General features: G+C 41.5%; 1 protein-coding gene across 5 annotated transcripts in view; it reads right to left on the bottom strand.

The window, feature by feature from the left end:
- Positions 1-22,611, bottom strand: part of LOC127446599 (amyloid-beta A4 precursor protein-binding family A member 2-like) — a 127,615-nt gene extending 105,004 nt beyond the window's left edge. For 3 of the 5 annotated variants that reach the window (XM_051707652.1, XM_051707686.1, XM_051707659.1), the window contains exon 1: positions 22,345-22,611. The gene's annotated coding sequence lies outside the window, so the exon portion shown is untranslated. Of the gene's footprint in view, positions 1-3,398; positions 3,504-22,344 lie in introns of all 5 variants that reach the window. The other 2 variants (XM_051707667.1, XM_051707676.1) reach the window with 1 other exon arrangement.
- Between the last annotated feature and the right edge of the window lie 632 nt (positions 22,612-23,243).

Below are 23,243 nucleotides of genomic sequence, written 5' to 3'. Positions count from 1 at the left end.
TAGTTGTTCTTAATTCACAGAATACGACATCCACAACAGGCAATTAGGCAAAGAAATGTGTGATGCAACAAAATTAACCATTTATAACCCATTTCCAGCATTTAAAAATAAAGTTTTCACTCCAAAACAATTGAAAATCACTTTGTTCCGGTTTTCATTTATGTTCTGCTAAACGTTTTGTTAGTTTTCGGGTCTCGTTTTCGTTCCTTGAACCGTTTTTAGTCCCTGGGCGATGCAATTAATGACCATTCTTTACCACATTAGCTCAACACAAGGGTGTCTGTACCTGTTTTAAAGTGTTCACTTTCACAATGTCAGTAATTCCACTTTTGAAGATATAAAAAAAATCAACAAATTGATTTTTATGTCAATCTAACAACTAGGACCATAATGCACTGTGCATCATCACAGTGCTGCACATGGTGGTAAACCCATAGCCTATTTGTGTCTTCAAAAGAGTGCTGCATTTCAAGTTAAGAGTAAGTACTGTATGACTCAGGCTCCCATGGGAGGAGGAAAACAACCTGCGCTCCTTAGCAAAGGCTTTAGTGAAGCCAAATAATAGATACACCTTTTATTGCACTACTGGCTTTACCAGGTTTATTTTATGCTGTGCAGCCTTCACAAACAAATAACATCTGTAAGGCATCAGAGGGGCTGCTGCAGTAGGGTTGAAGCATGCGTTTACATACAGAGCTTTATTACAAGCCCTTTTTTATCTGTTCACCACACTTCGTGTTGTTAAAGTGTCATATCCTGCCATGTGGAAAACACTGCTCCCAATGCTGACAGACTCTAAAGAAGCTTGATGTTACAGTTACCTTGATACAGATGCATGCTTGTACCAAATAATACGTTTTATTTATAGAGTGCCTATGTGAAACCACTTGTAAAGCTCTTTAATATGCATGACAAAGGAAACTAAAAGGTGTGTGACAGAACAGAGAATACAACAAATATCAAGGTGAGAGGAAAACATGTAATACATGAGGGGAGGAGAAAAGATACATAATTTTCTTTGGAATGTTTACATTAAAAGACTAAATATGGTTTTGTACAGGGGAAATGTTACTTGTTTACTCTTCCGCTGCTTCGTTGTCACTCATTCTCACTAGGGATGCACCGATCCAATACCTGGATTGGTATCGGCACTGATACTGAAGCTTTTAGATGTATCGGGTATCAGTCTGACGAGCCCAATCCAAATCTGATACTGTGTGTTAGTCATGTTCGTTACTGTCAAGCTCCAAAAATGACATAAAAGAACCATAAAAACACCACTAAAGCAGTTCATATGACTCGTGCATTTTATTCAAAGCCACTTGAAGATGTGTGATAGCTCTGTGAATCACAAAAGGCTGTGTTTAATAAGTAAATATATAGTATGTGCAGCGCCAGTGTGTTAGTGAATGGTGCTGCTCTGTTGACACAAACTCACGCACAGGCTCCTTCACAGCGGTGCGCAATATTTGAGCGCTACTCAAGAACAGCATCTCAGATGTAGATGCTCAATAGTTCGGTTCACTTATAATATGCATTTAGAATGGCACCAGAAGTGCATTTTACCAGAATTTGAATAAGAAGCGAATTAAACTACTGTGAACTTGCCTACAAACAGACACATACAGGACTTCCTGGAGAGTTCACAATGTCAAAATAAAAGCGTGAGGGTTTAAAAAGTGCACGATTTAAATATATTACTGTTGTATTTAAAATTAAAATTAAAAGTCAATAATAATAATATTAATAACAATTTATTATTATTATTATTATTATTATTATTATTATTATTATTGTCATCATTAGTATTTGTTTACAATTTATAACAATATTTAAGTTCAGTGGGTTCCAAAAAATAACTTTGTGAATGAAAAGTGGACTTATGTCTTACAACTAAATTGAACAAAAAAAAAGATATCTGAATCCTTTAAAGTCCAGATACAAGCTGAAACATTTTAGAAAAAAAAAAAGGGGCAAAAATAAAACACTGGTTTCTTTTCTACTGAAGATTTGAAGACTGGAATTACTGTTAATTTTGCTGCTACATTACCCAGTATATTAGTTAATAATAAAGTGTTTCTTAATAAGCTATACATTTATATTGAAATAATGTGTAGTTAGAGGTTTGTGTTTCTTTACATATTAAAGAGTACTCCCAATTAGTTCCACACAATAATGTAAAGATATTCTAAGCTGATTATGCAAAAAAAAACAACACTGGTATCGGCTTGGGATCGGTATCGGCCGATACTGAGATTTCCGTTATCGGAATTGGATTGTAAGAGAAAAAGTGGTATCGGTGAATCCCTAATTCTCATATAATGAATAACTGCGCTAAAGCTATGCATTACTCCTGCCGAAAATATGAATCCTTCTCACCTTGTTCTTTGGATTAATGTGTTTATTCACATCAGTTACAGCAAATTACGTGCACATCATTGATAGTGTTTGCAAATTCTGACTCTAGAAAACATAATGCGAGGGTTCGCCGCTGTCTGTGGTGCTGAAATACGCATTCAGAATTAAATGAGCAGAATTCCCACCAAACAGAATGACGATTCACACGATGAAGATGTTTGATGCAAGTTAACCACGCAGTTACAGGCACACAACACTTTCCTCATGTATGTGTAGATTACATGATGGTTGTTTATAATATATTTCATTTACTCACTTTTGATAAACATTTATGCCCGTTATCCCTGAAAGAAAAAAAAATCAATGTAATAATCCAGAAATCACTTTATTTTCTGTATAGTCACAGCACAGATGTCTCCCACTGAAATCACGCAGCAGCTCTGCTCACCACTCACACACACATATGTGAAACAGGCGATACTCTTTGGATACTTTGTTGGTTTAATGTTATTTCTGTTAAAGGAAGTGGAAAATTATCACAATCCTCTGAGTAACAGGCTAGCACCTGCATGTTTGTTTACTCAAGGTGGCTGCTGACTCCTCGCATGTGCATCATACCGATTGCAGCACCTCCCACAGTCCCTCTTCTGAGGGTAAAAAAGTCTGTCTAAAGTCCCTCTTAATGGCTAAGAGGAACTATAGTTCCTCATGTGTGAAAACAATGAAAAGTGCTACCTAAAACGGGTTTTAGTTCCAGTGGGAAAAGGCCTTATCTCTTGCAACCCTAGCAACGCCCCTGGTTCACATGACACAGTACTAGTTGAAGTTTCTCAAAGATACCTTTTAAAAAGTAGCTTTCGTTTCAACTGATTATAGGTATTGATCCACTTCATACTTGAGCTGTATCTTACAAAGATCCCCATGCCAACTGCAACACTCAATTGACAGACGATGATCGACAATATCGGGAAATGGCAAAATCATGGATCTGGGAAGTCGGCAAATCTATTAAATGACCAGGGTGTGAAACTACCACCCACCAGATGCGATGAAGCTGAATCCAGTTTGCAAGTTCTTCGTCCAAATGTATTTCATTCGCAGGTTTTGCTCATCTACCAGCAACAGGCAGGCGACCTGTAAGACGTCTTGGAGTGACACATGACAAGAAATGCTGTTAGTCACAAAGACACACGCTTGAAGAAACACACTTTATTATATTTTTTTAAGAACAGGCAAAAGAAAAGCCATCAATGCTTGTGTCTGATTTACTGTTTGTTCAGAGGCGTGCAGCACGAGCCAGTCTTGTGTGCACAATGTGTTCAGCCACTGGTTACTACTGTATATTGTGTATTTTAGCACAGCTGGAACACTGTATTGACCAATCAGCAGTAGGGACTGGAACTATTCATATCATAGGCTAACTTTAAGTTTCCTTTTTTCCTAAATGCAGAACCTTAAAAAAAGGCAACTTCAGTATAACTTTAGTTCCAGAATATGGAGTCTGTGGAACAACTAAATAATCATGCCTCTGCTGACAGAGGCTAAAGGGAATGACCTGGATGAATGATGTTAATGCTCTTTCATCTGTCTCTACCTCTGTAAGATCCATCTCACTATCCCTATGGTACTTACTCTCTCTCAGGCTTTCCCTCTAAATCACTTGAGCTCATTGTGCTCTTCCTCTGCCTCCTTGTCTCTGTTATTCAAATGCACATTTCCTCCCTTTGTTCTGAAGTATGAGCGCTGGCTATAGTTTAGCAGCCATCAGTAATGCACCAGACCTGCTGACATCTCAGCAGCCGCAGCCTAGCAGATTTTGCAGGAGAGAAGAAAATCTATTCCCATCGATCTCCTTCCTCACTTAGGCTTCCCTCACAACACACTTTTTATTTCACAGGCTTGCATAAGCCCCTTTTCCCTGCCATTTACACCCTATCAACCCCCATATGAGTTTACAGTCTGCTGTGCCCTTGTATCCCAGAGCAAAGCTGATCTCTGCACTAAAGAAAGGCATAGGTTTGCTTACCAATAGTATATTATGCAACTTAAATGCAAAGGGCGTAATAAACCACCCATAATGGGCCAAGATTATCTTTATTGTCCTGTAACAAGCATCCCATGCCAACGAGAGGATCAAGAGCTGGCCTATTTAAGAGCCTTCTCATCCACTGTCTTTGCACTGGGGCCAGCAAAACTGTTTTAAAGCAAGCTTGAGGGAACTTAATCATAAGTTAACTTTAAGTTAAACATAATGTTAATAATAACAAGGATTATAACTTTTATGAACTGAAAATGTTCATGCCAGGCCAAATGGACACTGCCCTTTAGGTTGCTGCCCTTTAGGTTATATCAAATGGAATTCATTTGTTAACTGTTAATATCGAAGATTTGGATAACCCATAAGACAAAGGCTTCGTTGGGTGGTGAGTCGGACACATCCCGTAGGAAGGTTAGAAAATGTCTATTAAAGTCTGAATTTGATTGCCGTTAAATCAAGGGAGACTAATTGGCCAAAAATTATTTTGCAAGTGCTGACACAAGAACTTTGATAATGATTATCTGTCCACTTTAAAATGGCTTGTTTAATGCCCTACTTAGACTGGCAAAGTTGCCAATGACAAGGTCAGGCTATAGCTCTGTCACAATAACAAGTGAGCTGCCTACCTATACAGCATTTTAATGCATCATTGGTATGATGTGAAGGCCGTTCCAAAAGGTATGCAGCAAAATTATCAGCCTGATCTCATGAAAATTGTGTGACTGTGGCAACATTTTCACAAAATGATTTTACATGGTTCATTACATGTGTCACGGCGGTTCCAAGGTAATATGTCTACTGTCCGGTGCTAAACACAAGTTAAATGTTTTCCCAAGCTGATGCTGTTTTTAAGGTTAATGCTCTATCCAGTTTTAAATAAACAAAACTGAATACCCTTTTCTAAACCTTAAACCTAAAAAATAACAGATTTAACTGAAAACTAACCTTCTGCGCTGGAACAAGCTTGTAAATGTAGTTGGTTACGTAAAGCAAACATAACAAATATGGCCTTACAATTCATGTGCTGTATTTAAATGTCATAAGATACCATTGTGTTAGGAATACAGTGAAACGTTTTTATGAACTGATATATTATGTAGGCATAGTAATGTGATTCTATGAGACCAGATAGAAAATTATGCTGCCTTATAAGATACCTTGTTTCAGTCAAACTCTAAGCCAGCAATGCATGAATCCTGCCTAAAGAGAGCTTATGAGATGGTCTAAACCCTATCTGTTTGATCTATTTTGGAACAGTGGTTTATCTATTTAGATGCGCTTCAATGTGTAGCTTTTAAGAAAAGTTGGATAGAGTGGATCCAGGCCTGAAGCATTTCAGCAGAGCAGCATATTGACTTGTTAAAGCAATTACATCTAAATAGTAAACACAGACCTGCCACCAAGCATTTCAATTGCTATTAATTTGTTCCAAAAGGCTTTAGAGCATCAAATATACAGCGCATCCAGAAAGTATTCACAGCGCTTCAATTTTTCCTCATTTTGTTATGTTACAGCCTTATTCCAAAATGGATTAAATTCATTATTTTCCTCAAAATTCTACAAACAATACCCCATAATGACAACGTGAAAGAAATTTGTTTGAAATCTTTGCAAATTTATTAAAAATAAAAAATGAAAAAAATCACATGTACATAAGTATTCACAGCCTTTGCCATGACACTCAAAATTGAGCTCAGGTGCATCCTGTTTCCACTGATCATCCTTGAGATGTTTCTACAACTTGATTTGAGTCCACCTGTGATAAATTCAGTTGATTGGACATGACTTGGAAAGGCACACACCTGTCTATATAAGGTCCCACAGTTAACAGTGCATGTCAGAGCACAAACCAAGCCATGAAGTCCAAGGAATTGTCTGTAGACCTCCGAGACAGGATTGTATCGAGGCACAGATCTGGGGAAGGGTACAGAAAAATGTCTGCAGCATTGAAGGTCCCAATGAGCACAGTGGCCTCCATCATCCATAAATGGAAGAAGTTTGGAACCACCAGGACTCTTCCTAGAGCTGGCCACCTGGCCAAACTGAGTGATCGGGTGAGAAGGGCCTTAGTCAGGGAGGTGACCAAGAACCCGATGGTCACTCTGACAGAGCTCCAGCATTTCTCTGTGGAGAGAGGAGAACCTTCCAGAAGAACAACCATCTCTGCAGCACTCCACCAATCAGGCCTGTATGGTAGAGTGGCCAGACGGAAGCCACTCCTCAGTAAAAGGCACATGACAGCCCACCTGGAGTTTGCCAAAAGGCACCTGAAGGACTCTTAGACCATGAGAAACAAAGATTTAACTCTTTGGCCTGAATGGCAAGCGTCATCACCTGGCCAATACCATCCCTACAGTGAAGCATGGTGGTGGCAGCATCATGCTGTGGGGATGTTTTTCAGTGGCAGGAACTGGGAGACAAGTCAGGATCGAGGGAAAGATGAATGCAGCAATGTACAGAGACATACTTGATGAAACCCTGCCCCAGAGCACTCTGGACCTCAGACTGGGGTGAAGGTTCATCTTCCAACAGGACAGCGACCCTAAGCACACAGCCAAGATAACAAAGGAGTGGCTACGGGACAACTCTGTGAATGTCCTTGAGTGGCCCCACCAGAGCCCAGACTTGAACCCGATTGAACATCTCTGGAGAGTTCTGAAAATGGCTGTGCACCGACGCTCCCCATCCAACCTGATGGAGCTTGAGAGGTCCTGCAAAGAAGAATGGGAGAAACTGCCCAAAAATGTTTGCCAAGCTTGTAGCATCATACTCAAAAAGACTTGAGGCTGTAATTGGTGCCAAAGGTGCTTCAACAAAGTATTGAGCAAAGGCTGTGAATACTAATGTACATGTGAATTTTTTTCATTTTTAATAAATTTGCAAAGATTTCAAACAAACTTCTTTCACATTGTCATTATGGGGTATTTTTTTGTAGAATTTTGAGGAAAATAATGAATTTAATCCATTTTGGAATAAGGCTGTAACATAAAAAAATTTGGAAAAAGTGAAGCGCTGTGAATACATTCCGGATGCACTGTATGCCATATATTAATGATGCATATCATTGGTTCAAGGACAGGCCCCAATTTAGAGATGGGAAATGTCTTTAAGTCTCATTGACAGCAAAAACATCCAGACACCTTCTCTCCTCCAATGTGTGTTTGTCTCTGTACCCACTTTATCCTGTTCCCTGACAGTCCATATATTAGAACCCTCCGCCTTGGAAATTTTCATGTGGGAACTATTAATCCATTTTGAGACCCATCAGTCAGAGCAGGCCTCAGATTCATATACCAAGTAAACGACAGTGCTGTTTCCACAATAAAGATCATCCCTGATCTCCCAAGCTGTGGAAGTGTCTGGCTCATTCTTGAGCTAATATCAAAATATAAAAAGGTTTTACTTTTTGACAGACCACTACCTCTCAACACATTTTTTAAGTTGGGGGTTAACATCACAACATCGTTCTCTGACTAATTATGATTCCCAAAAATAAATTCCAATCTCATTCATATACAGTACATATTACGAGTAGAGATGATCTGATTCTATCCAAAAAGTTTGATAGAAAAATGTCATGGCCTAAAATTTCAGTAAATGTCTTTATCATGCCGTTTCATTGGAGCCAAATAGGCCACAATCTGTTTCATACTGAACAGTAAAGAGCATGCTTCTCCTGAAGAAAGAGAGAGTGATAAAAAAGAGAGTGAGATAACTCCTTGATGCTTTCTCTGATGTGTCTTCCAGATACAACACTGAATTAGATTTAGAGGGTGTGACTGTCTTGGCAGGTTTTACACTCAGAGAGACACTCTCACCATGAAACCCAATCAGTAATCCTTTTACATACACAGAGTAGTTAAATATAATTTTTTGTAAATAAATAAATGTAAACATGAAAATGTTACTAATATATAGAGGTGGAGGAAAAAAATCGATATGTTATAGATTTGCAATATTTTTCCTCACGATATTGTATCGATAATCAGTGCCAAAAATCTATATTATATTGTGGTATTGTGTGTTAATGTGTGTCATGGTCATTAAAGTCAAGCTCCAATATGACATTAAAGAAACATGAAGCACTATTAAATTAGTCCATATGACTTGTGCTTTATATTCAGTCTCTTGAAGCCATACAATAGTTTTGTGAATCGCAAAAGGATGCATTTAAAGGAAACAATACTGTCTGCATGTGCAGCGCATTTCAGGAAATGAGCGATGCTCTGTTGTTGACACCACACACGCAAAAATAAAAGCCAGAGGGTTTTAGAGTGTAATATAACTTTATTATTATTAACAATAAAAACAACAATAATAATATATTAAATTGACTGAGTAATGTTACACCCTATTACAAATAAAGTGAACACAAAAAAGATTCACTAAAGAATCCACAGACTTATTTGAGGGTCAGTATTGTTTATCTTCACAAATAAATGGTTTACATTAAATTATTTGAGGCACTTTATATTTATTTAATAGTGCATTTGGTGATTTGGCAACAGTTTTCTGAAGTCCTATGAATAAGAATGAAAAACAGTGAGTAAAATATAATAAATATTGCAATGTATCGCAATTTTGAATCGCTATACACCAAAAATAAAAATTGCAGTTATATTGTATCGTGACCTAGATGTCGATATAATATTCTATCGCCAGTTACCTTGTGATTCCCACCCCTACTAATATATAATATAATATAATATAATATAATTATCAATTTTCTATAAAAATTATAGAATTCTGTTTGGATTTGACAATTCTATAGGAAACACTGGTATGTGAAGGCAACTATGAAAAGAGTCTTTAACATTACTTGTGTTGTCTTATGTCATGGGGCAACGTGCTGAATTATTGAGAGACAGGACTATGACAATATGCAGTATGAGAAAATGTAATAGTAACATTAAATATGACTGTTAAAACCTTTGTTTAGATGACTGACTTCTTTGAAAGTATGTCACAATGGTTAATACATTAAATGCACAGAAAATGCATGAAAATGTGTGTAATATATTTCATGGTACACATAAAGCTATTTACATTGATATCACGCACTGGAAAACCTAATACTGTAATTGATTGTCTTTATTTCAGTTTTGTAGGTCTTAATGTCTACATAATAATACACTATAATATACTAACCGCTGGTAGCAGCTGCATATGCTCAGAAGCATGTTGAGGCAGACTGCCTCATCTAAATGCAAATGGAATACAATCTCTCACAGAAACACGCCAGCTAATGATCAGGCCCATTGAATACACTGAAAGCTTAAGTGCTAATAATGATATAACTGAAGCACGGTGAGGGAAAAACAGCAGACAGAAAAACAAAGCACTTGCAGACAAGAGAACAGAGACTTACTGATGACCATCTAAGCCTTAAGTTATCGTGCTCACACATACACACATACGTACACTATCAATACCTCTGACAAGATGCCAGCCATTAACACAAGACCAATAATTGCTTTGAAGAGAGGCAGGTTCAACTGTGTGACTGACTTAATTGCATTTGTCACTACAGCTTTACAATTAACCACTAATCCACATTTACCAGTTAACACGAATGATCACAACGTGCCACCTAATCAATAGTGTTCATGTCTTGATGGATCCAAAGACTTAATCCATATTGTAGGAATGATAATGTGACCTGACCTTGGTCTTTCCAGCTAGAACTGGATTAAAACAGATGTTGGGACAGGGAAAAATGGTTCCATAAAATCCATCAGAAAAGCATTCTGAGCAATGAACCAAACTAACCAGCTCCTAGATAAATCACAACATTACAAACTTTGATTTGAAACAAAAAAGTATTTGAAAATTGGACAAAAAGACAAAGGTACAGGACTGTGTACTTAACGTATCTAATTAAGGAACAAACTACAACATTAAATTTACATTTACCTTTAGTCATTATGCAGCATTTAAAAAAACAAAAAAAGCCTCACACAAACTAGTCAGCTTTACAATTAACCACTAATCCACATTTACCAGTTAACACGAATGATCACAACGTGCCACCTAATCAATAGTGTTCATGTCTTGATGGATCCAAAGACTTAATCCATATTGTAGGAATGATAATGTGACCTGACCTTGGTCTTTCCAGCTAGAACTGGATTAAAACAGATGTTGGGACAGGGAAAAATGGTTCCCTCTTTACCTGTGGTCCCATTAGTTAGCGAATCCTCCATGTTATTAAAGACTGAGCAAGAAAGTGAATGACTCGTCTGATTTCATTCCATTCATTCTGCTGAGAGTGGACTCATTAAAATGGAGACAATAGTGCCCGAACTGGGTAAAATCAAGTTAGCTCATTTAAATGCTAATGTACATGGATCAGAAATGGCGTAAGACTAACTGTGCTACAGCCAAAGAAGAAAGATGCATTACCCTTTCACAAAACCATACTTGATCTGGATGCAAAATACTTTCAACTTATGTGTTTCACAGTCATTGCCACTCTTGACAAATATTTTAGGCCCCAAAGAGAATCCATTGGTGGTAAATGTAGGTTGCAAGTTAAGCTTACATAAATAAAAGCCTTCGATCTGACTACAGCACCACATATTTATCCTATTGATGATTCAGCCCTGTATATATGAACAGCTGAAAGGAGAGTCTGCAGAGATGCTGTTGTCCCAGCAGGGACAAGCTTCAATGACCTTCAGACTGCAGTAAACACAGGCGGCTATAGCAGAAGCTGGAATGGCCCCAGTGATGTGAACGAATATCAACAGACCATCATCTCTGAAAAGAGAACAGGTTAGTGCAGCCGTTCCCTCATCAGCAGAGCAAAACACGTCCTTCAAAAGCACAAAACCCTTATAAATGTCATCAGACAAAATCTGGCCAAAGACACTCCACATGACCTAGAAAAAAAATGTTTTATGCCATTATCCCTTATTCCATCTCAATGAGAATAATTAGTGGTGCTTGCTCATCCTGCACTGCTTAAACTAAGGACAATCAGTGCAGCTTAGTGCACCAGTGCCTGCTCACTTTTTCACCTGTTTTGGTTCCGGAAGTGTTTTCCCATTTATTTTTCAATAGGGATTTCATAAAATCCATCAGAAAAGCATTCTGAGCAATGAACCAAACTAACCAGCTCCTAGATAAATCACAACATTACAAACTTTGATTTGAAACAAAAAAGTATTTGAAAATTGGACAAAAAGACAAAGGTACAGGACTGTGTACTTAACGTATCTAATTAAGGAACAAACTACAACATTAAATTTACATTTACCTTTAGTCATTTAGCAGATGCTTTTATCCAAAGAGGCTTAAAAATGAGGAACATAACAAGCAATTTGTCAACAATATCTGCAATATCGCACTGCCAAGTTCTCGAAGTGAACTTCCGCAGAAGAAACAGACAGACAAGGAATTTTTTTTTTTTTTTTTTTTTTTTTGTAGTGCATTTAGTGTGGATTGGTTAAGTGCTCACGGAACAGATGTGCTTTCAGCTGTTTTTGGAATGCTGAGATAGTACAAATTCTTTCTAGCAAGTCAGTCCACTGTTGGCCATCTTTGGAATGCTCCCGGGAGGCTATTTCCAGTCATGCCAGTGCAGCTCCTATCTACTTGAATGGGGGAACACCGAAATCTCAAAAACGGTTGGTCAAGATTATGACCAAAGAGCATATTTTAAATCAGCAGTAAAATATGACAAAACTGGTATCATAAATATTGCTTCTTTACCTCATAGCATGCTAAAAAACGAAAATGTTCCTGGCTTGTATAGCTAATGCACATGTGCGTTCTCGAGATGATTGACAGGTGATGCGGGACTTCCTTTCTACAGCCGTTGACCGTTGGGCGCTAGATCTCCTTGGTTGGGTGTTACAATTTCTCCCATTTATTTGAATAGAAGTGGCCCGTCTCTACTAAATAGTCTCTGGATGTTATCAGCAGATTGTGTGGAGGTTGGAAGCTCATTCCACCACAGAGGAACAGAGAGAGTGAATGATTGTGAAATGGACTTTGTGCCTCTTTGCGACGGGACCACCAGGCACAGTTCGTTCATTGACTGCAGAGAGTTGGGACAGTGAATGGGTTCTTTACTTCCGGAACCAGACTATTGCCCTCTGTTGATGAGAGGAGAGTGCTATTACTTTTCTAATTGATAAGACTCATGATTTTCATGTGTCAGATGATACAAAAAGTAATTCCATAAATTTAGATTAAAGGAGGGATCTAAGCCATATCTAAGGACCAGAATATTATCGAGACTTGGGGGTGGCTCTTGCTGGCTTATGCCATTAAGCAACCACCCAGAATACCTTAGCAACCACATAGCAATGCCCTGGAAATTAACCACTCACAAACCCCCGACGTTGTACTGCAAGCACCACTCATATTTTCTTCAGAAAATGTTAAAATCTAATATTTATTCTTATTCATGTGTTATCATGTGTAGATATTGTTACTGACAGATACATGAAGACACTAGGAAGACAGACAGAGCTCTTCCAGTTGTGGCACATGAATTATTCTAAGGGGACTGCATTTTCACCACTGCCGAGAAATCCTGACACATTCCTCATCTCTCTTCCCTGGAGAGATGCAGGGGACTTCAAAGCCGAAAGTGGTTGTAACATATTATAAACAAGAGGGGTCAATCAATACTACAGAAAGCAGATGTGCATATCACATGAGAGGACTGGGTTTTTTTTTTTTTATCTAATTCTCAATATGTCCAGAGTTGCTACCAATTGAAAACAAAGAGGAGTGTTGTCCAACCTGGGGGAAGGCCTGTGTCAGTGCTGCAGACGGATGATGTTAGGCTCAAGCACAAGTTCAAAAACTCGGCTTAATGAGAAACGGTAGTTTCTTGCACTGTTTTCCAGCAGTGGTGCTCCCCAACTGCAGAATCTACAGCCCCACGGCAAAATAAAACATTTTCCCGAGTTATAGCCTAAATGTTCATTTGCAGTCTAAATTGAATGTTGGTGAGATAAAAAGACTGCATACTGCAAAAAAATGGCAAGTACATCTTTCAAATGAGTTTGTGCTCGGGCGAAACACAACAACATCCAGCACATGTATTCCAATTCAAACAAGTGACTCTTATGAACCGATTCTTTCTAGTGAATCAAAAGAGACAGCGCATCCAGTGTAGTCCGACAAACAATTGACTCTTATGAAGCGGTTCTTTTTAGTGTATCAGAAGAGACAGCGGATCCAGTGTAGTCTGACAAACAAATGACTCTCATGAACCGGTTCTTTTTAGTGTATCAAAAGAGAGCGCATCCAGTGTAGTCCGACAAACAAATGACTCTCATGAACCGGTTCTTTTTAGTGTATCAAAAGAGACAGCACAGTGCAGTGTAGTCGAAAATGACTCTTATTAAATGGTTCTTTTAATAAATCGTTCAAAAAGACTCACAAACTGACTGACTAATTTTCCTTATGCCAAGCTGTATTTAAAGATACATATTTGCAACAAGATTTTTTATATATATATATATATATATATATACACTATATTGCCAAAAGTATTCACTCATCTGCCTTTAGACGCATATGAACTTAAGTTACATCCCATTCTTAATCCATAGGGTTTAATATGACGTCGGCCCACCATTTGCAGCTATAACAGCTTCAACTCTTCTGGGAAGGCTTTCCACAAGGTTTAGGAGTGTGTTTATGGGAATTTTTGACCATTCTTCCAGAAGCGCATTTGTGAGGTCAGACACTGATGTTGGACGAGAAGGCCTGGCTCGCAGTCTTCGCTCTAATTCATCCCAAAGGTGCTCTATTGGGTTGAGGTCAGGACTCTGTGCAGGCCAGTAAAGTTCTTCCACACCAAACTCACTCATCCATGTCTTTATGGACCTTACTTTGTGCACTGGTGCGCAGTCATGTTGGAACAGGAAAGGCCATCCCCAAACTGTTCCCACAAAGTTGGGAGCATGGAATTGTCCAAAATCTCTTGGTATGCTGCAGCATTCAGAGTTCCTTTCACTGGAACTAAGGGGCCAAGCCCAGCTCCTGAAAAACAATCCCACACCATAATCCCCCCTCCACCAAACTTCACAGTTGGCACAATGCAGTCAGACAAGTACCGTTCTCCTGGCAACCGCCAAACCCAGACTCGTCCATCAGATTGCCAGATGGAGAAGCGTGATTCGTCACTCCAGAGAACGCGTCTCCACTGCTCTAGAGTCCAGTGGCGGCGTGCTTTACACCACTGCATCCGACTCTTTGCATTGCACTTGGTGTTGCATGGCTTGGATGCAGCTGCTCGGCCATGGAAACCCATTCCATGAAGCTGTCTACGCACTGTTCTTGAGCTAATCTGAAGGCCACATGAACTTTGGAGGTCTGTAGCGATTGACTCTGCAGAAAGTTGGCGACCTCTGCGCACTATGCGCCTCAGCATCCGCTGACCCCGCTCTGTCATTTTACGTGGCCTACCACTTCGTGGCTGAGTTGCTGTCATTCCCAATCGCTTCCAATTTCTTATAATACCACTGACAGTTGACTGTGGAATATTTAGTAGCGAGGAAATTTCACGACTGGACTTGTTGCACAGGTGGCATCCTATCACAGTACCACGCTGGAATTCACTGTGCTCCTGAAAGCGGCCCATTCTTTCACAAATGTTTGTAGAAGCAGTCTGCATGCCTAGGTGCTTCATTTTATACACCTGTGGCCGTGGAAGTGATTGGAACACCTGAATTCAATTATTTGGAAGGGTGAGCGAATACTTTTGGCAATATAGTGTATATATATATATATATATATATATATATATATATATATGTAAAGCATTAACATCACATTTCTCAGCAAATAAGCAGAGTAATGGCAAGTAGCATGAAAACTGGATTGAACAGGTTTGCCTAAATCATATAAACATCTTAATCTAATTATTCCTTATACTCTGATTATTGCAATAATCATGTGTACATGTAAACATAGCCAGTGTTCAGTTTATTTTCTAATTTAGATGAACGTGACAGATGTTACATCAGATACGGGGGCGGGTACACTTTGCCAGAGGCATGAAATAATTAGCTTTTTCAAGGAACGCACAGATTCAGTCATGATGGAAAAGATCAAGAGCAAAATAATTTCATAAGCTTGTGTCAGATAAATTCAGCCAAAAAAACGAGTGAAAAAAATGCCCGCAGAACTTACTTAGATTACTCTTGAATGTGCAATATTCTCTATTTATAAATTCAACAAGAGAATAAAAGTACTGAATGGACAAAAGAACCTTTAGTAAGTTAAATTTTAAAGCAAGGTGGACTGAAAGACTGCTTCCAAATAAAAAATGCAGATGTCCAATGCTAACAGGAGGAAGGATAATAAAAGAAGCAAGGAACACAAGCACAAAAGCCTTCACACATCAAACTGGGTTTACTGCATGCAGAACAAGCCTAATTTACTTGAGAGTGTTTTTTTATTTTTTTATTTATTATATTTATGTATTTATCTGTTAATGTGAGAAGTCACCATGCTTGGCTGCTCTATTATTTCAAAAATAACATCAGCATCGCAGCTAAAGAAGAGCTGTACTATGATTTAAACATCAATGTTAATAATTCCCTACTTTGATCAAAGGACACGAGCAATGCATTGTGGGGTTTGCGTCCAATGACGCACCTCTGTTTCATCTCACTTCACTGTGTAGTGTAAGACATTTCTGGAATCACAAGTTTTAAGGAAATATCTTATAACAGATATATCTTATAATATAAATATCTAATAGCCTACATGGGGGACCTTCTAATATTTTCTCCGACAATGGGGGCCTTGGAGTCAAAAAGGATGAGAACCACTGATATAAACGCTGATAGAAAATGTCATTTCTGATGCAAAACATACCCACAAACAACAAAACCTTTTTTTAATATGAACTTATTAGAATAAATTATATACAAGGAAACATTTATTGTGTCAAACATGGTAAATCACTTTCATATTTATTTAAAGCATGAACGACCAATACATATTCTGCTTACATTATACAGTAGCCTATATCCTGGCCAAATAATTAGGACTATTAACAAAGTGCAATTATGTAAACCACTGTGTGAAGTTTTACATGTTCCCTATCTGTCACTCACTCGACGTTGTGTTGATGTAGTGACACTAGGGGTCACATTTGGGAGCCCGAAACACCTCTGGTCTTTGATAAAAGGCCAATGAAAACTGGCGAGTGGTATTTGCATGCCACTCCCCCGGACATACGTAAAAGGAGCTGGTATGCAACCACTCATTCAGATTTTCCCTTCAGAGCCCAACGGTCATGCTCACTGAGCTGAATTCTCATGACTGTTCATTCACCTCTGCTGGATCTGATGGCGCATTTCAGCGGCTTCTCCCTCCTCTGCACTGGTGCACTGCAGAGAACTCCCCTGGGTGCTTCGGCAGAAAAAAGAGAGTATATTTTCCTGAAAGAGTATATTTCTCTAAAAGAGCGGCACACACGGAACATCTTTTTAAAGACATGTCTTTTTAAAGATGCCTTTCCGATTGTGTGTTATTCCTGGTTGCGGTCGTTACCTCTCAACTTCAGACGGTCACGATCGCTGTCTTTCGTGTCTGGGCGCGATGGTTCATGTTCTCACTACGAGAACATGACCATGGCAACGTTGCGGTTGCGGCTTGCTTTCGTAAGACAAGACACGGTTCCTTGCTGCCCCCATCTCCCAGGCTGGTCTATTCGCCGACACCGTCGAGGACTTTGCCCAGCAGTTCTCAATGGTGAAGCAGCAGACGGAGGCTATCCGGCATATCCTGCCCCGGCGCGGCTCAAGATCCCGCACCCCGTCTGCTCGTCGCCAAGGGCGTCCCCCTGCGGTGACTGCACCGGCTCCGCCGCAGCCTGCCCCTTCAGCCCGGCCCCGGCGTGGAGCCCACCGCAGGAAGCAGACGCCACCCGTCTCACGGCCGGCCGCCAAGAACCCACGAATGTCGTCAAAGCGCCCCTGATACGGGCAACCCAGGGTCGGCGAAACCCACTGCATTGGAGCTGGTAGTAAGACCACTCCATCCCCCGGTGGAGGGCCGGGTGGAGAATCTTTTGTTGCCTTTTCAATTGATTTCGCCGCATGCCCAAGTGGCTGCGGTACCCAACAGTTCAGCAAAAGAGCGGTTTCCTCCTTCCCTGGGCCACATACCCACTGTGCACGGTCGTTATCACGACCGCCGTCCACCTTTTTTCCCTTGCAGGATTGCCGCTCCAGCGGCGGTCTCCCCGCCCCTGCGCGCCCAGCTGTGGCACACATCCGCCCCTGATGTGACAGTCTCCACGGATTGTGAGGACAGGCCTCTTCCTCCCCCGTCCCAGGCTGTTCCGGGGGTGGTCACAAGGAGCCAGGTAAGTGCTTCGATGTCCCTAGACTCAGCACGGCCACGACATGGTGTGGCACCTCGAGCTCCGCCCCGCCGCGAGGCCCCACCTGCCGGTACATCTGACGACGTTGTCCCTTTGGTCTCCCTTGCGCGGAACTTGGATGCGTGGCTTGCGCTTTCCAATCTGTCGCGATGGCTGGTCTGGACCGTCCGACTCGGCTACGCGATTCAGTTCGCCAGGCATCCGCCCAGGTTCAGCGGTATCCACTTCACCTTGGTGAAGGACGAAAACACTGCTACCTTGCGCATGAAGATCGCTACCCTCCTACGGAAGGATGCTATAGAACCTGTCCCTCCGGCCGAGATGAAGAAGGGGTTTTACAGCCCCTACCTGCGAGTACTGAACCGGGCTTTACACAGACTCCCGTTCAAGGTGCTGACGCAAAAACGCATTCTGGCGAGCGTCCGGCATCAAGATTGGTTCGCGGCGGTAGACCTGCAGGACGTGTACTTTTACGTCTCGATTCTACCTCGACACAGACCCTTCCTGTGGTTTGCATTTGAGGGTCAGGCGTATCAGTACAAGGTCCTCCCTTTCGGCCTGTCCTTGTCCCCTCGCGTCTTCACGAAGGTCGCAGAGGCAGCTCTTGCCCCGTTAAGGGAAGTGGGCATTCGCATTCTCAACTATCTCGATGATTGGCTAATCCTAGCTCACTCTCGGGACATGTTGTGTGCACACAGGGACTTCAGGTCAACTGGGAAATGAGCAAGCTCCTCCTGGTTCAGAGCATCTCTTTTCTTGGTTTGGAGTTGAACTCAGTCTCTCTCAGCCTCACGAACGAGCGCACACAGTCGGTGCTGGCCTGTTTGAAGGCGTTCAAACAGAAAACAGCGGTTCCACTGAAACTCTTTCAGAGGCTCCTGGGGCATATGGCATCCTCAGCGGTGGCCTTCCTGCAGGAGAGGTTGGAAGGGCGGCTGTCCCCTTCCACCTTGAAGGTGTACGTTGCTGCTATAGCAGCACACCATGACACAGTGGATGGTAAGTCCTTAGGGAACCACGACCTGATCATCAGGTTCCTGAGAGGTGCCAGGAGGCTGAACCCCTCCAGACCGCGCCTCGTTCCCTCATGGGACCTCTCTGTAGTTCTTCGGGGTCTACAGAGAGCCCCTTTTGAGCCTTTGCAGTCAGCTGAGCTTAAGGCACTCTCCTTGAAGACTGCCCTCCCGACTGCGCTCACTTCCATCAAGAGGGTAGGAGACCTGCAAGTGTTCTCTGTCAGCAAAACGTGCCTGGAGTTCGGTCCGGGCTACTCTCACGTGATCCTGAGACCCCGACCAGGCTATGTGCCCAAGGTTCCCGCCACCCCTTTTAGGGACCAGGTGGTGAACCTGCGAGCGCTGCCCCAGGAGGAGGCAGACCCAGCCCTGTCGTTGCTGTGTCCGGTCCGCGCTTTACACATCTATTTGGATCGCACGCAGAGCTTTAGGATCTCTGAGCAGCTCTTTGTCTGCTTTAGTGCACAGCGGAAAGGAAGCGCTGTCTCCAAGCAGAGGATCGCCCACTGGCTCATTGACGCCATAGCTATGGCATATCAAGCCCAGGATGTGCCGCCCCCGGTAGGGCTACGAGCCCATTCTACCAGGGGTGTAGCGGCCTCCTGGGCCCTGGCCAGGGGTGCCTCTCTAACAGACATTTGCAGAGCAGCAGGCTGGGCAACACCCAACACCTTTTTAAGGTTCTACAACCTCCGGGTGGAACCGGTTTCATCCCAGGTAGTGGCATGCAATACAAGCAGATAAGCCCGGGATAGCTGGCCGGGTGTATCGCTTGCACATAGCGCCTTTCACCTCCTCTGAGCTGAAGACGTGCGGCATTAATTCCCAGTAGTGTTCACAAACTATGTTCCCTGGTTGACTTCCTCCGAGCCCTGTGACAGTCAAGTTTTCAGAGAGACTCACTGCCGGCCCAGTACACGTGCTAACTAAGAGCCCTGTTCTGGGGTAGGTGCTCCGCGTGTGGCGGTTCCCTGTAAGGTAACCCCATGCGATGTATATCTTCCGCTAATTCGTTTCCCTGTTGGCAAACTGTGTCTTCCTTGGGCAGAGCCCCCTCTGCCACAGTCTCCATGTTTGTAGCAACTCCTCCGCCATTGGGTAGGATCTACCATGAGACTCCACATGGTCGACAAGACCATGTGACGTATTCTTCCACTTAAATATCCCCCCCTTTCTTTGGGCGAGATGTGGTCTCCGCGGAGTCCTCCCCTTGGGAGGGACACCCCCCAACTAGACCTGGCGGCCCAGTCGGATAATCCCCCTTGTTTTTTAGGGAGTGGAAAAAAAGAAGGGGAAAAGAGGCCACGACTGGCTTAGCCTGTCTCTATCTTTTGGGCAGTCGACTTGTCCCCAAAGGGCCCTTCGACACTCATAACTATGTTGGGGGAGGTTACGTGTCAGCCTGGTGCGCTGGCTACGAGGCACACAGTTGTCTGCCCGTCATACACCGCCAGTTCACGTAACACAGTTCAGCCAGTTGCTGCGTTTTGTATAGGGACCCCTAGTGTCACTACATCGACACAACGTCGAGTGAATGACAGATAGGGAACGTCTTAGTTACTTGCGTAACCTCCGTTCCCTGATTGAGGGAACAAGATGTTGTGTCCCTCCTGCCACAACGCTGAACTACCCATTGAAATGGCCGGACCTTGTCTAGGCTCCTCAGCATAAAATCTGAATGAGTAGTTGCATACCAGCTCTTTTTATACCCGTATGTCCGGGGGAGTGGCATGCAAATACCACTCACCAATTTTTATTGGCCTTTTATCAAAGACCAGAGGTGTTTCGGGCTCCCAAGAGTGACCCCTAGTGTCACTACATCGACACAACGTCTCGTTCCCTCCATCAGGGAACGGAGGTTAACACAAGTAACCATGGAAAAAAATATATTTGCTGTGGTCTCCCATTCGCTCCCATTTAGTGTTATCAAAGTTTAACCTGCAGTCGTTTACTTCGACGTTCCAAAATCCAGAATTATGAAAAGGGTCCATTACAGTGTTCTATAGACAAATATCTTTGTATTATGACTGCTAAACTGTATAGTTCACCATTTTCCCTGGCAACCGCTTATTATTTCAACTGACTATCTATCTGTCTGTCTGTCTGTCTATCATCTGTCTGTCTGTCTATCACACACACAGACTTAAGACTCAAAAAAGGCAACAGGAACAAATCACAAGTGTGCCAAATATGACAGCACCGCTTTGGCCAAGAAGTGTTTACACCCACATTAGTAACACCATATAAAGGCCAGCCCATGCCCTCTACTCTACATCTTTATTCAGAACTTCAGTCAGTCTCTCTAGTTCTGGAAAAACCTCAAAAAATATTTTTATCAAAGAACATACAGTATATCACTACTGTATATTTCAGAGAAAATCGGACAAAAGATTCCTTCCAACGCTAAAAACACCCAATGTGATTAACCTGGCCCAGACCTCTCTTTTCCGGTTCCAAGGTTTCAATTTAGAAATGTCCTACTGGTGCATAAAAGTCATCCCAGCATGCTCCTTCAAACAGTGTTTGTCCTTCAGCACCAGAGCTGCACATAGAACTGTAACTATAGGGCTCTGAAGGGAGGGGTGGGGCAGAGAGAGTGTGTCTGTGTGTGTGTGTGTGTAAGAGCAGGTTGCCTGGACAAGAGAGCCGCAGGAGACTGTTATGGAGTTGGAACCACCAACTGGGATCAAACACATGCATTATGCATCTTTATAGCATCCACACTCCCTCCCTCGCACTCATTCTGACTCTTTCTCCTAAACGCTTCTCCACAATTAGAATCGCACCCTCTAGGCAAGATTTCATGTGTCAGATGCAAAAGGACGATTACATTACAGAGTTCAAATTTCCCAGTACAAACAGATTTATTAATCAGACTTCAGCACTGGCTACCGACCATATATAGGTCACATCTAGCTGTAAACAAACCTATGTTACATATGTAACATATAAGTAAAATCTTGCACACCTCTAAATAAAACATATTAGGCCAATATATAAATATATGATTAAAATTGTAAAGCTTGATTGACAATAGACCTATATGTGAAGATTTAAAGGTAATAACCAAATATGAAACTTAAATTGGACTAATAGTTGAGCTGCACAATATTTGTCACTTTTTTTTTTTTTTTTTTACTTTTTGAAGACGCATCTTTTTCCTATTGTTTCATTTTTACATTCAGTGCAGTGCTGCTTCATTGTTGCTTAAAAAGAAAGTGAATTTCACACCAAAGCTCTGGCATGAAAAAGGAGTTTCTCACGTGGAAAGGAGAAAGGTGAAGGAGGATACTGCCTACACGCTAAATTAAATTTTAAAAAAAAGAACCCTTTCAGAAAAGTCATTTCTAGATTGTTCACAGTAGGCTCTGAAAAACATCCAGGTCGGATGAAAACAATGACTTTGGAAGAGTAACTGTGAATATCTACATGGTTGTAAGCCGCGGGTTTGATGTTGCACCGTGAGGATGAAATCCTGCCGCATCATTCACTCTCCACGAGCGCATCACTTCATTACGCAGCCTAAATCTTCAGTTCTGAAATAAAAAAGCATACAAAAAACGACCTACCTTCATAACCTCTGATGTTGTGATGTTCACATACAGAAGTCCCTTGTTTTCAGAGGTAGAGAGAGTGGGAACTGCACCGACAGTGCATCCCGGAGACTGAAGAGAACACGACACGCGGAGAACAGCAGGGGGCGCTCCACTGCAGCGCCGGGCGAAATCATCGCAAACCCCGCCTGAGAGAACGAGCTTTGTGTGATCAATTCATTAATCATTACAAAAGGATGTTGTTATTTCTTTATCTCATTTAAATCAAGTCTTCATCAGCGAGCTTACGATGCTTAGCTGAAAGGAGTGTGAATCGAAGGGTTCTTCTTAATATATTAATTCTCCATGTCATTAGAAATGAATCTCAAATGATTGACTATCCACTGTCCCAGGTGACTTGTGATGTCATGTATACAAAACATTTGTTTTGTGGATGCAAAAGGCAGATAAGTTCCCCTAATGCATGATGCATCCCTGACTCGGATATGATCGGATTCACAATATGACATTATATAACATAAAAGAGAGATTACGCTGTTGCCATGAAGTAAATCATATTTTCATCCTGTTGATGTTGGATATACTTGGAAATCATTACGTGTTGTTGAGGCATAAATGCAAATGAGAACACAAGCCGCTTTAAGCAAACGTAGTGTTGCCATAAGAGGATAATTAGAAATAAAGAAATAAATAGACAAATACACCACTGCCGTGATTTCAAAACATTAGCTGAGCAGTACTGAGAAAACTGTAACTAATAAGGAATATGTCTGTGATAAATTATTTGACATAAATTAATTGCCGTCTCTATTAGATAGCCTGCAGTGTCCTGAGCCAGACCAAAAAAAAAAAGTCTGTTTCTCACAGCTATGGCAGTAAAACAACTTGCATTGCCCCAGATAAAACTGGACATG

This window comes from Myxocyprinus asiaticus, chromosome 1, assembly GCF_019703515.2.
Source record: "Myxocyprinus asiaticus isolate MX2 ecotype Aquarium Trade chromosome 1, UBuf_Myxa_2, whole genome shotgun sequence".
Lineage (NCBI taxonomy): Eukaryota > Metazoa > Chordata > Actinopteri > Cypriniformes > Catostomidae > Myxocyprinus > Myxocyprinus asiaticus.
This window is presented reverse-complemented; position numbering and strand designations above follow the sequence as displayed.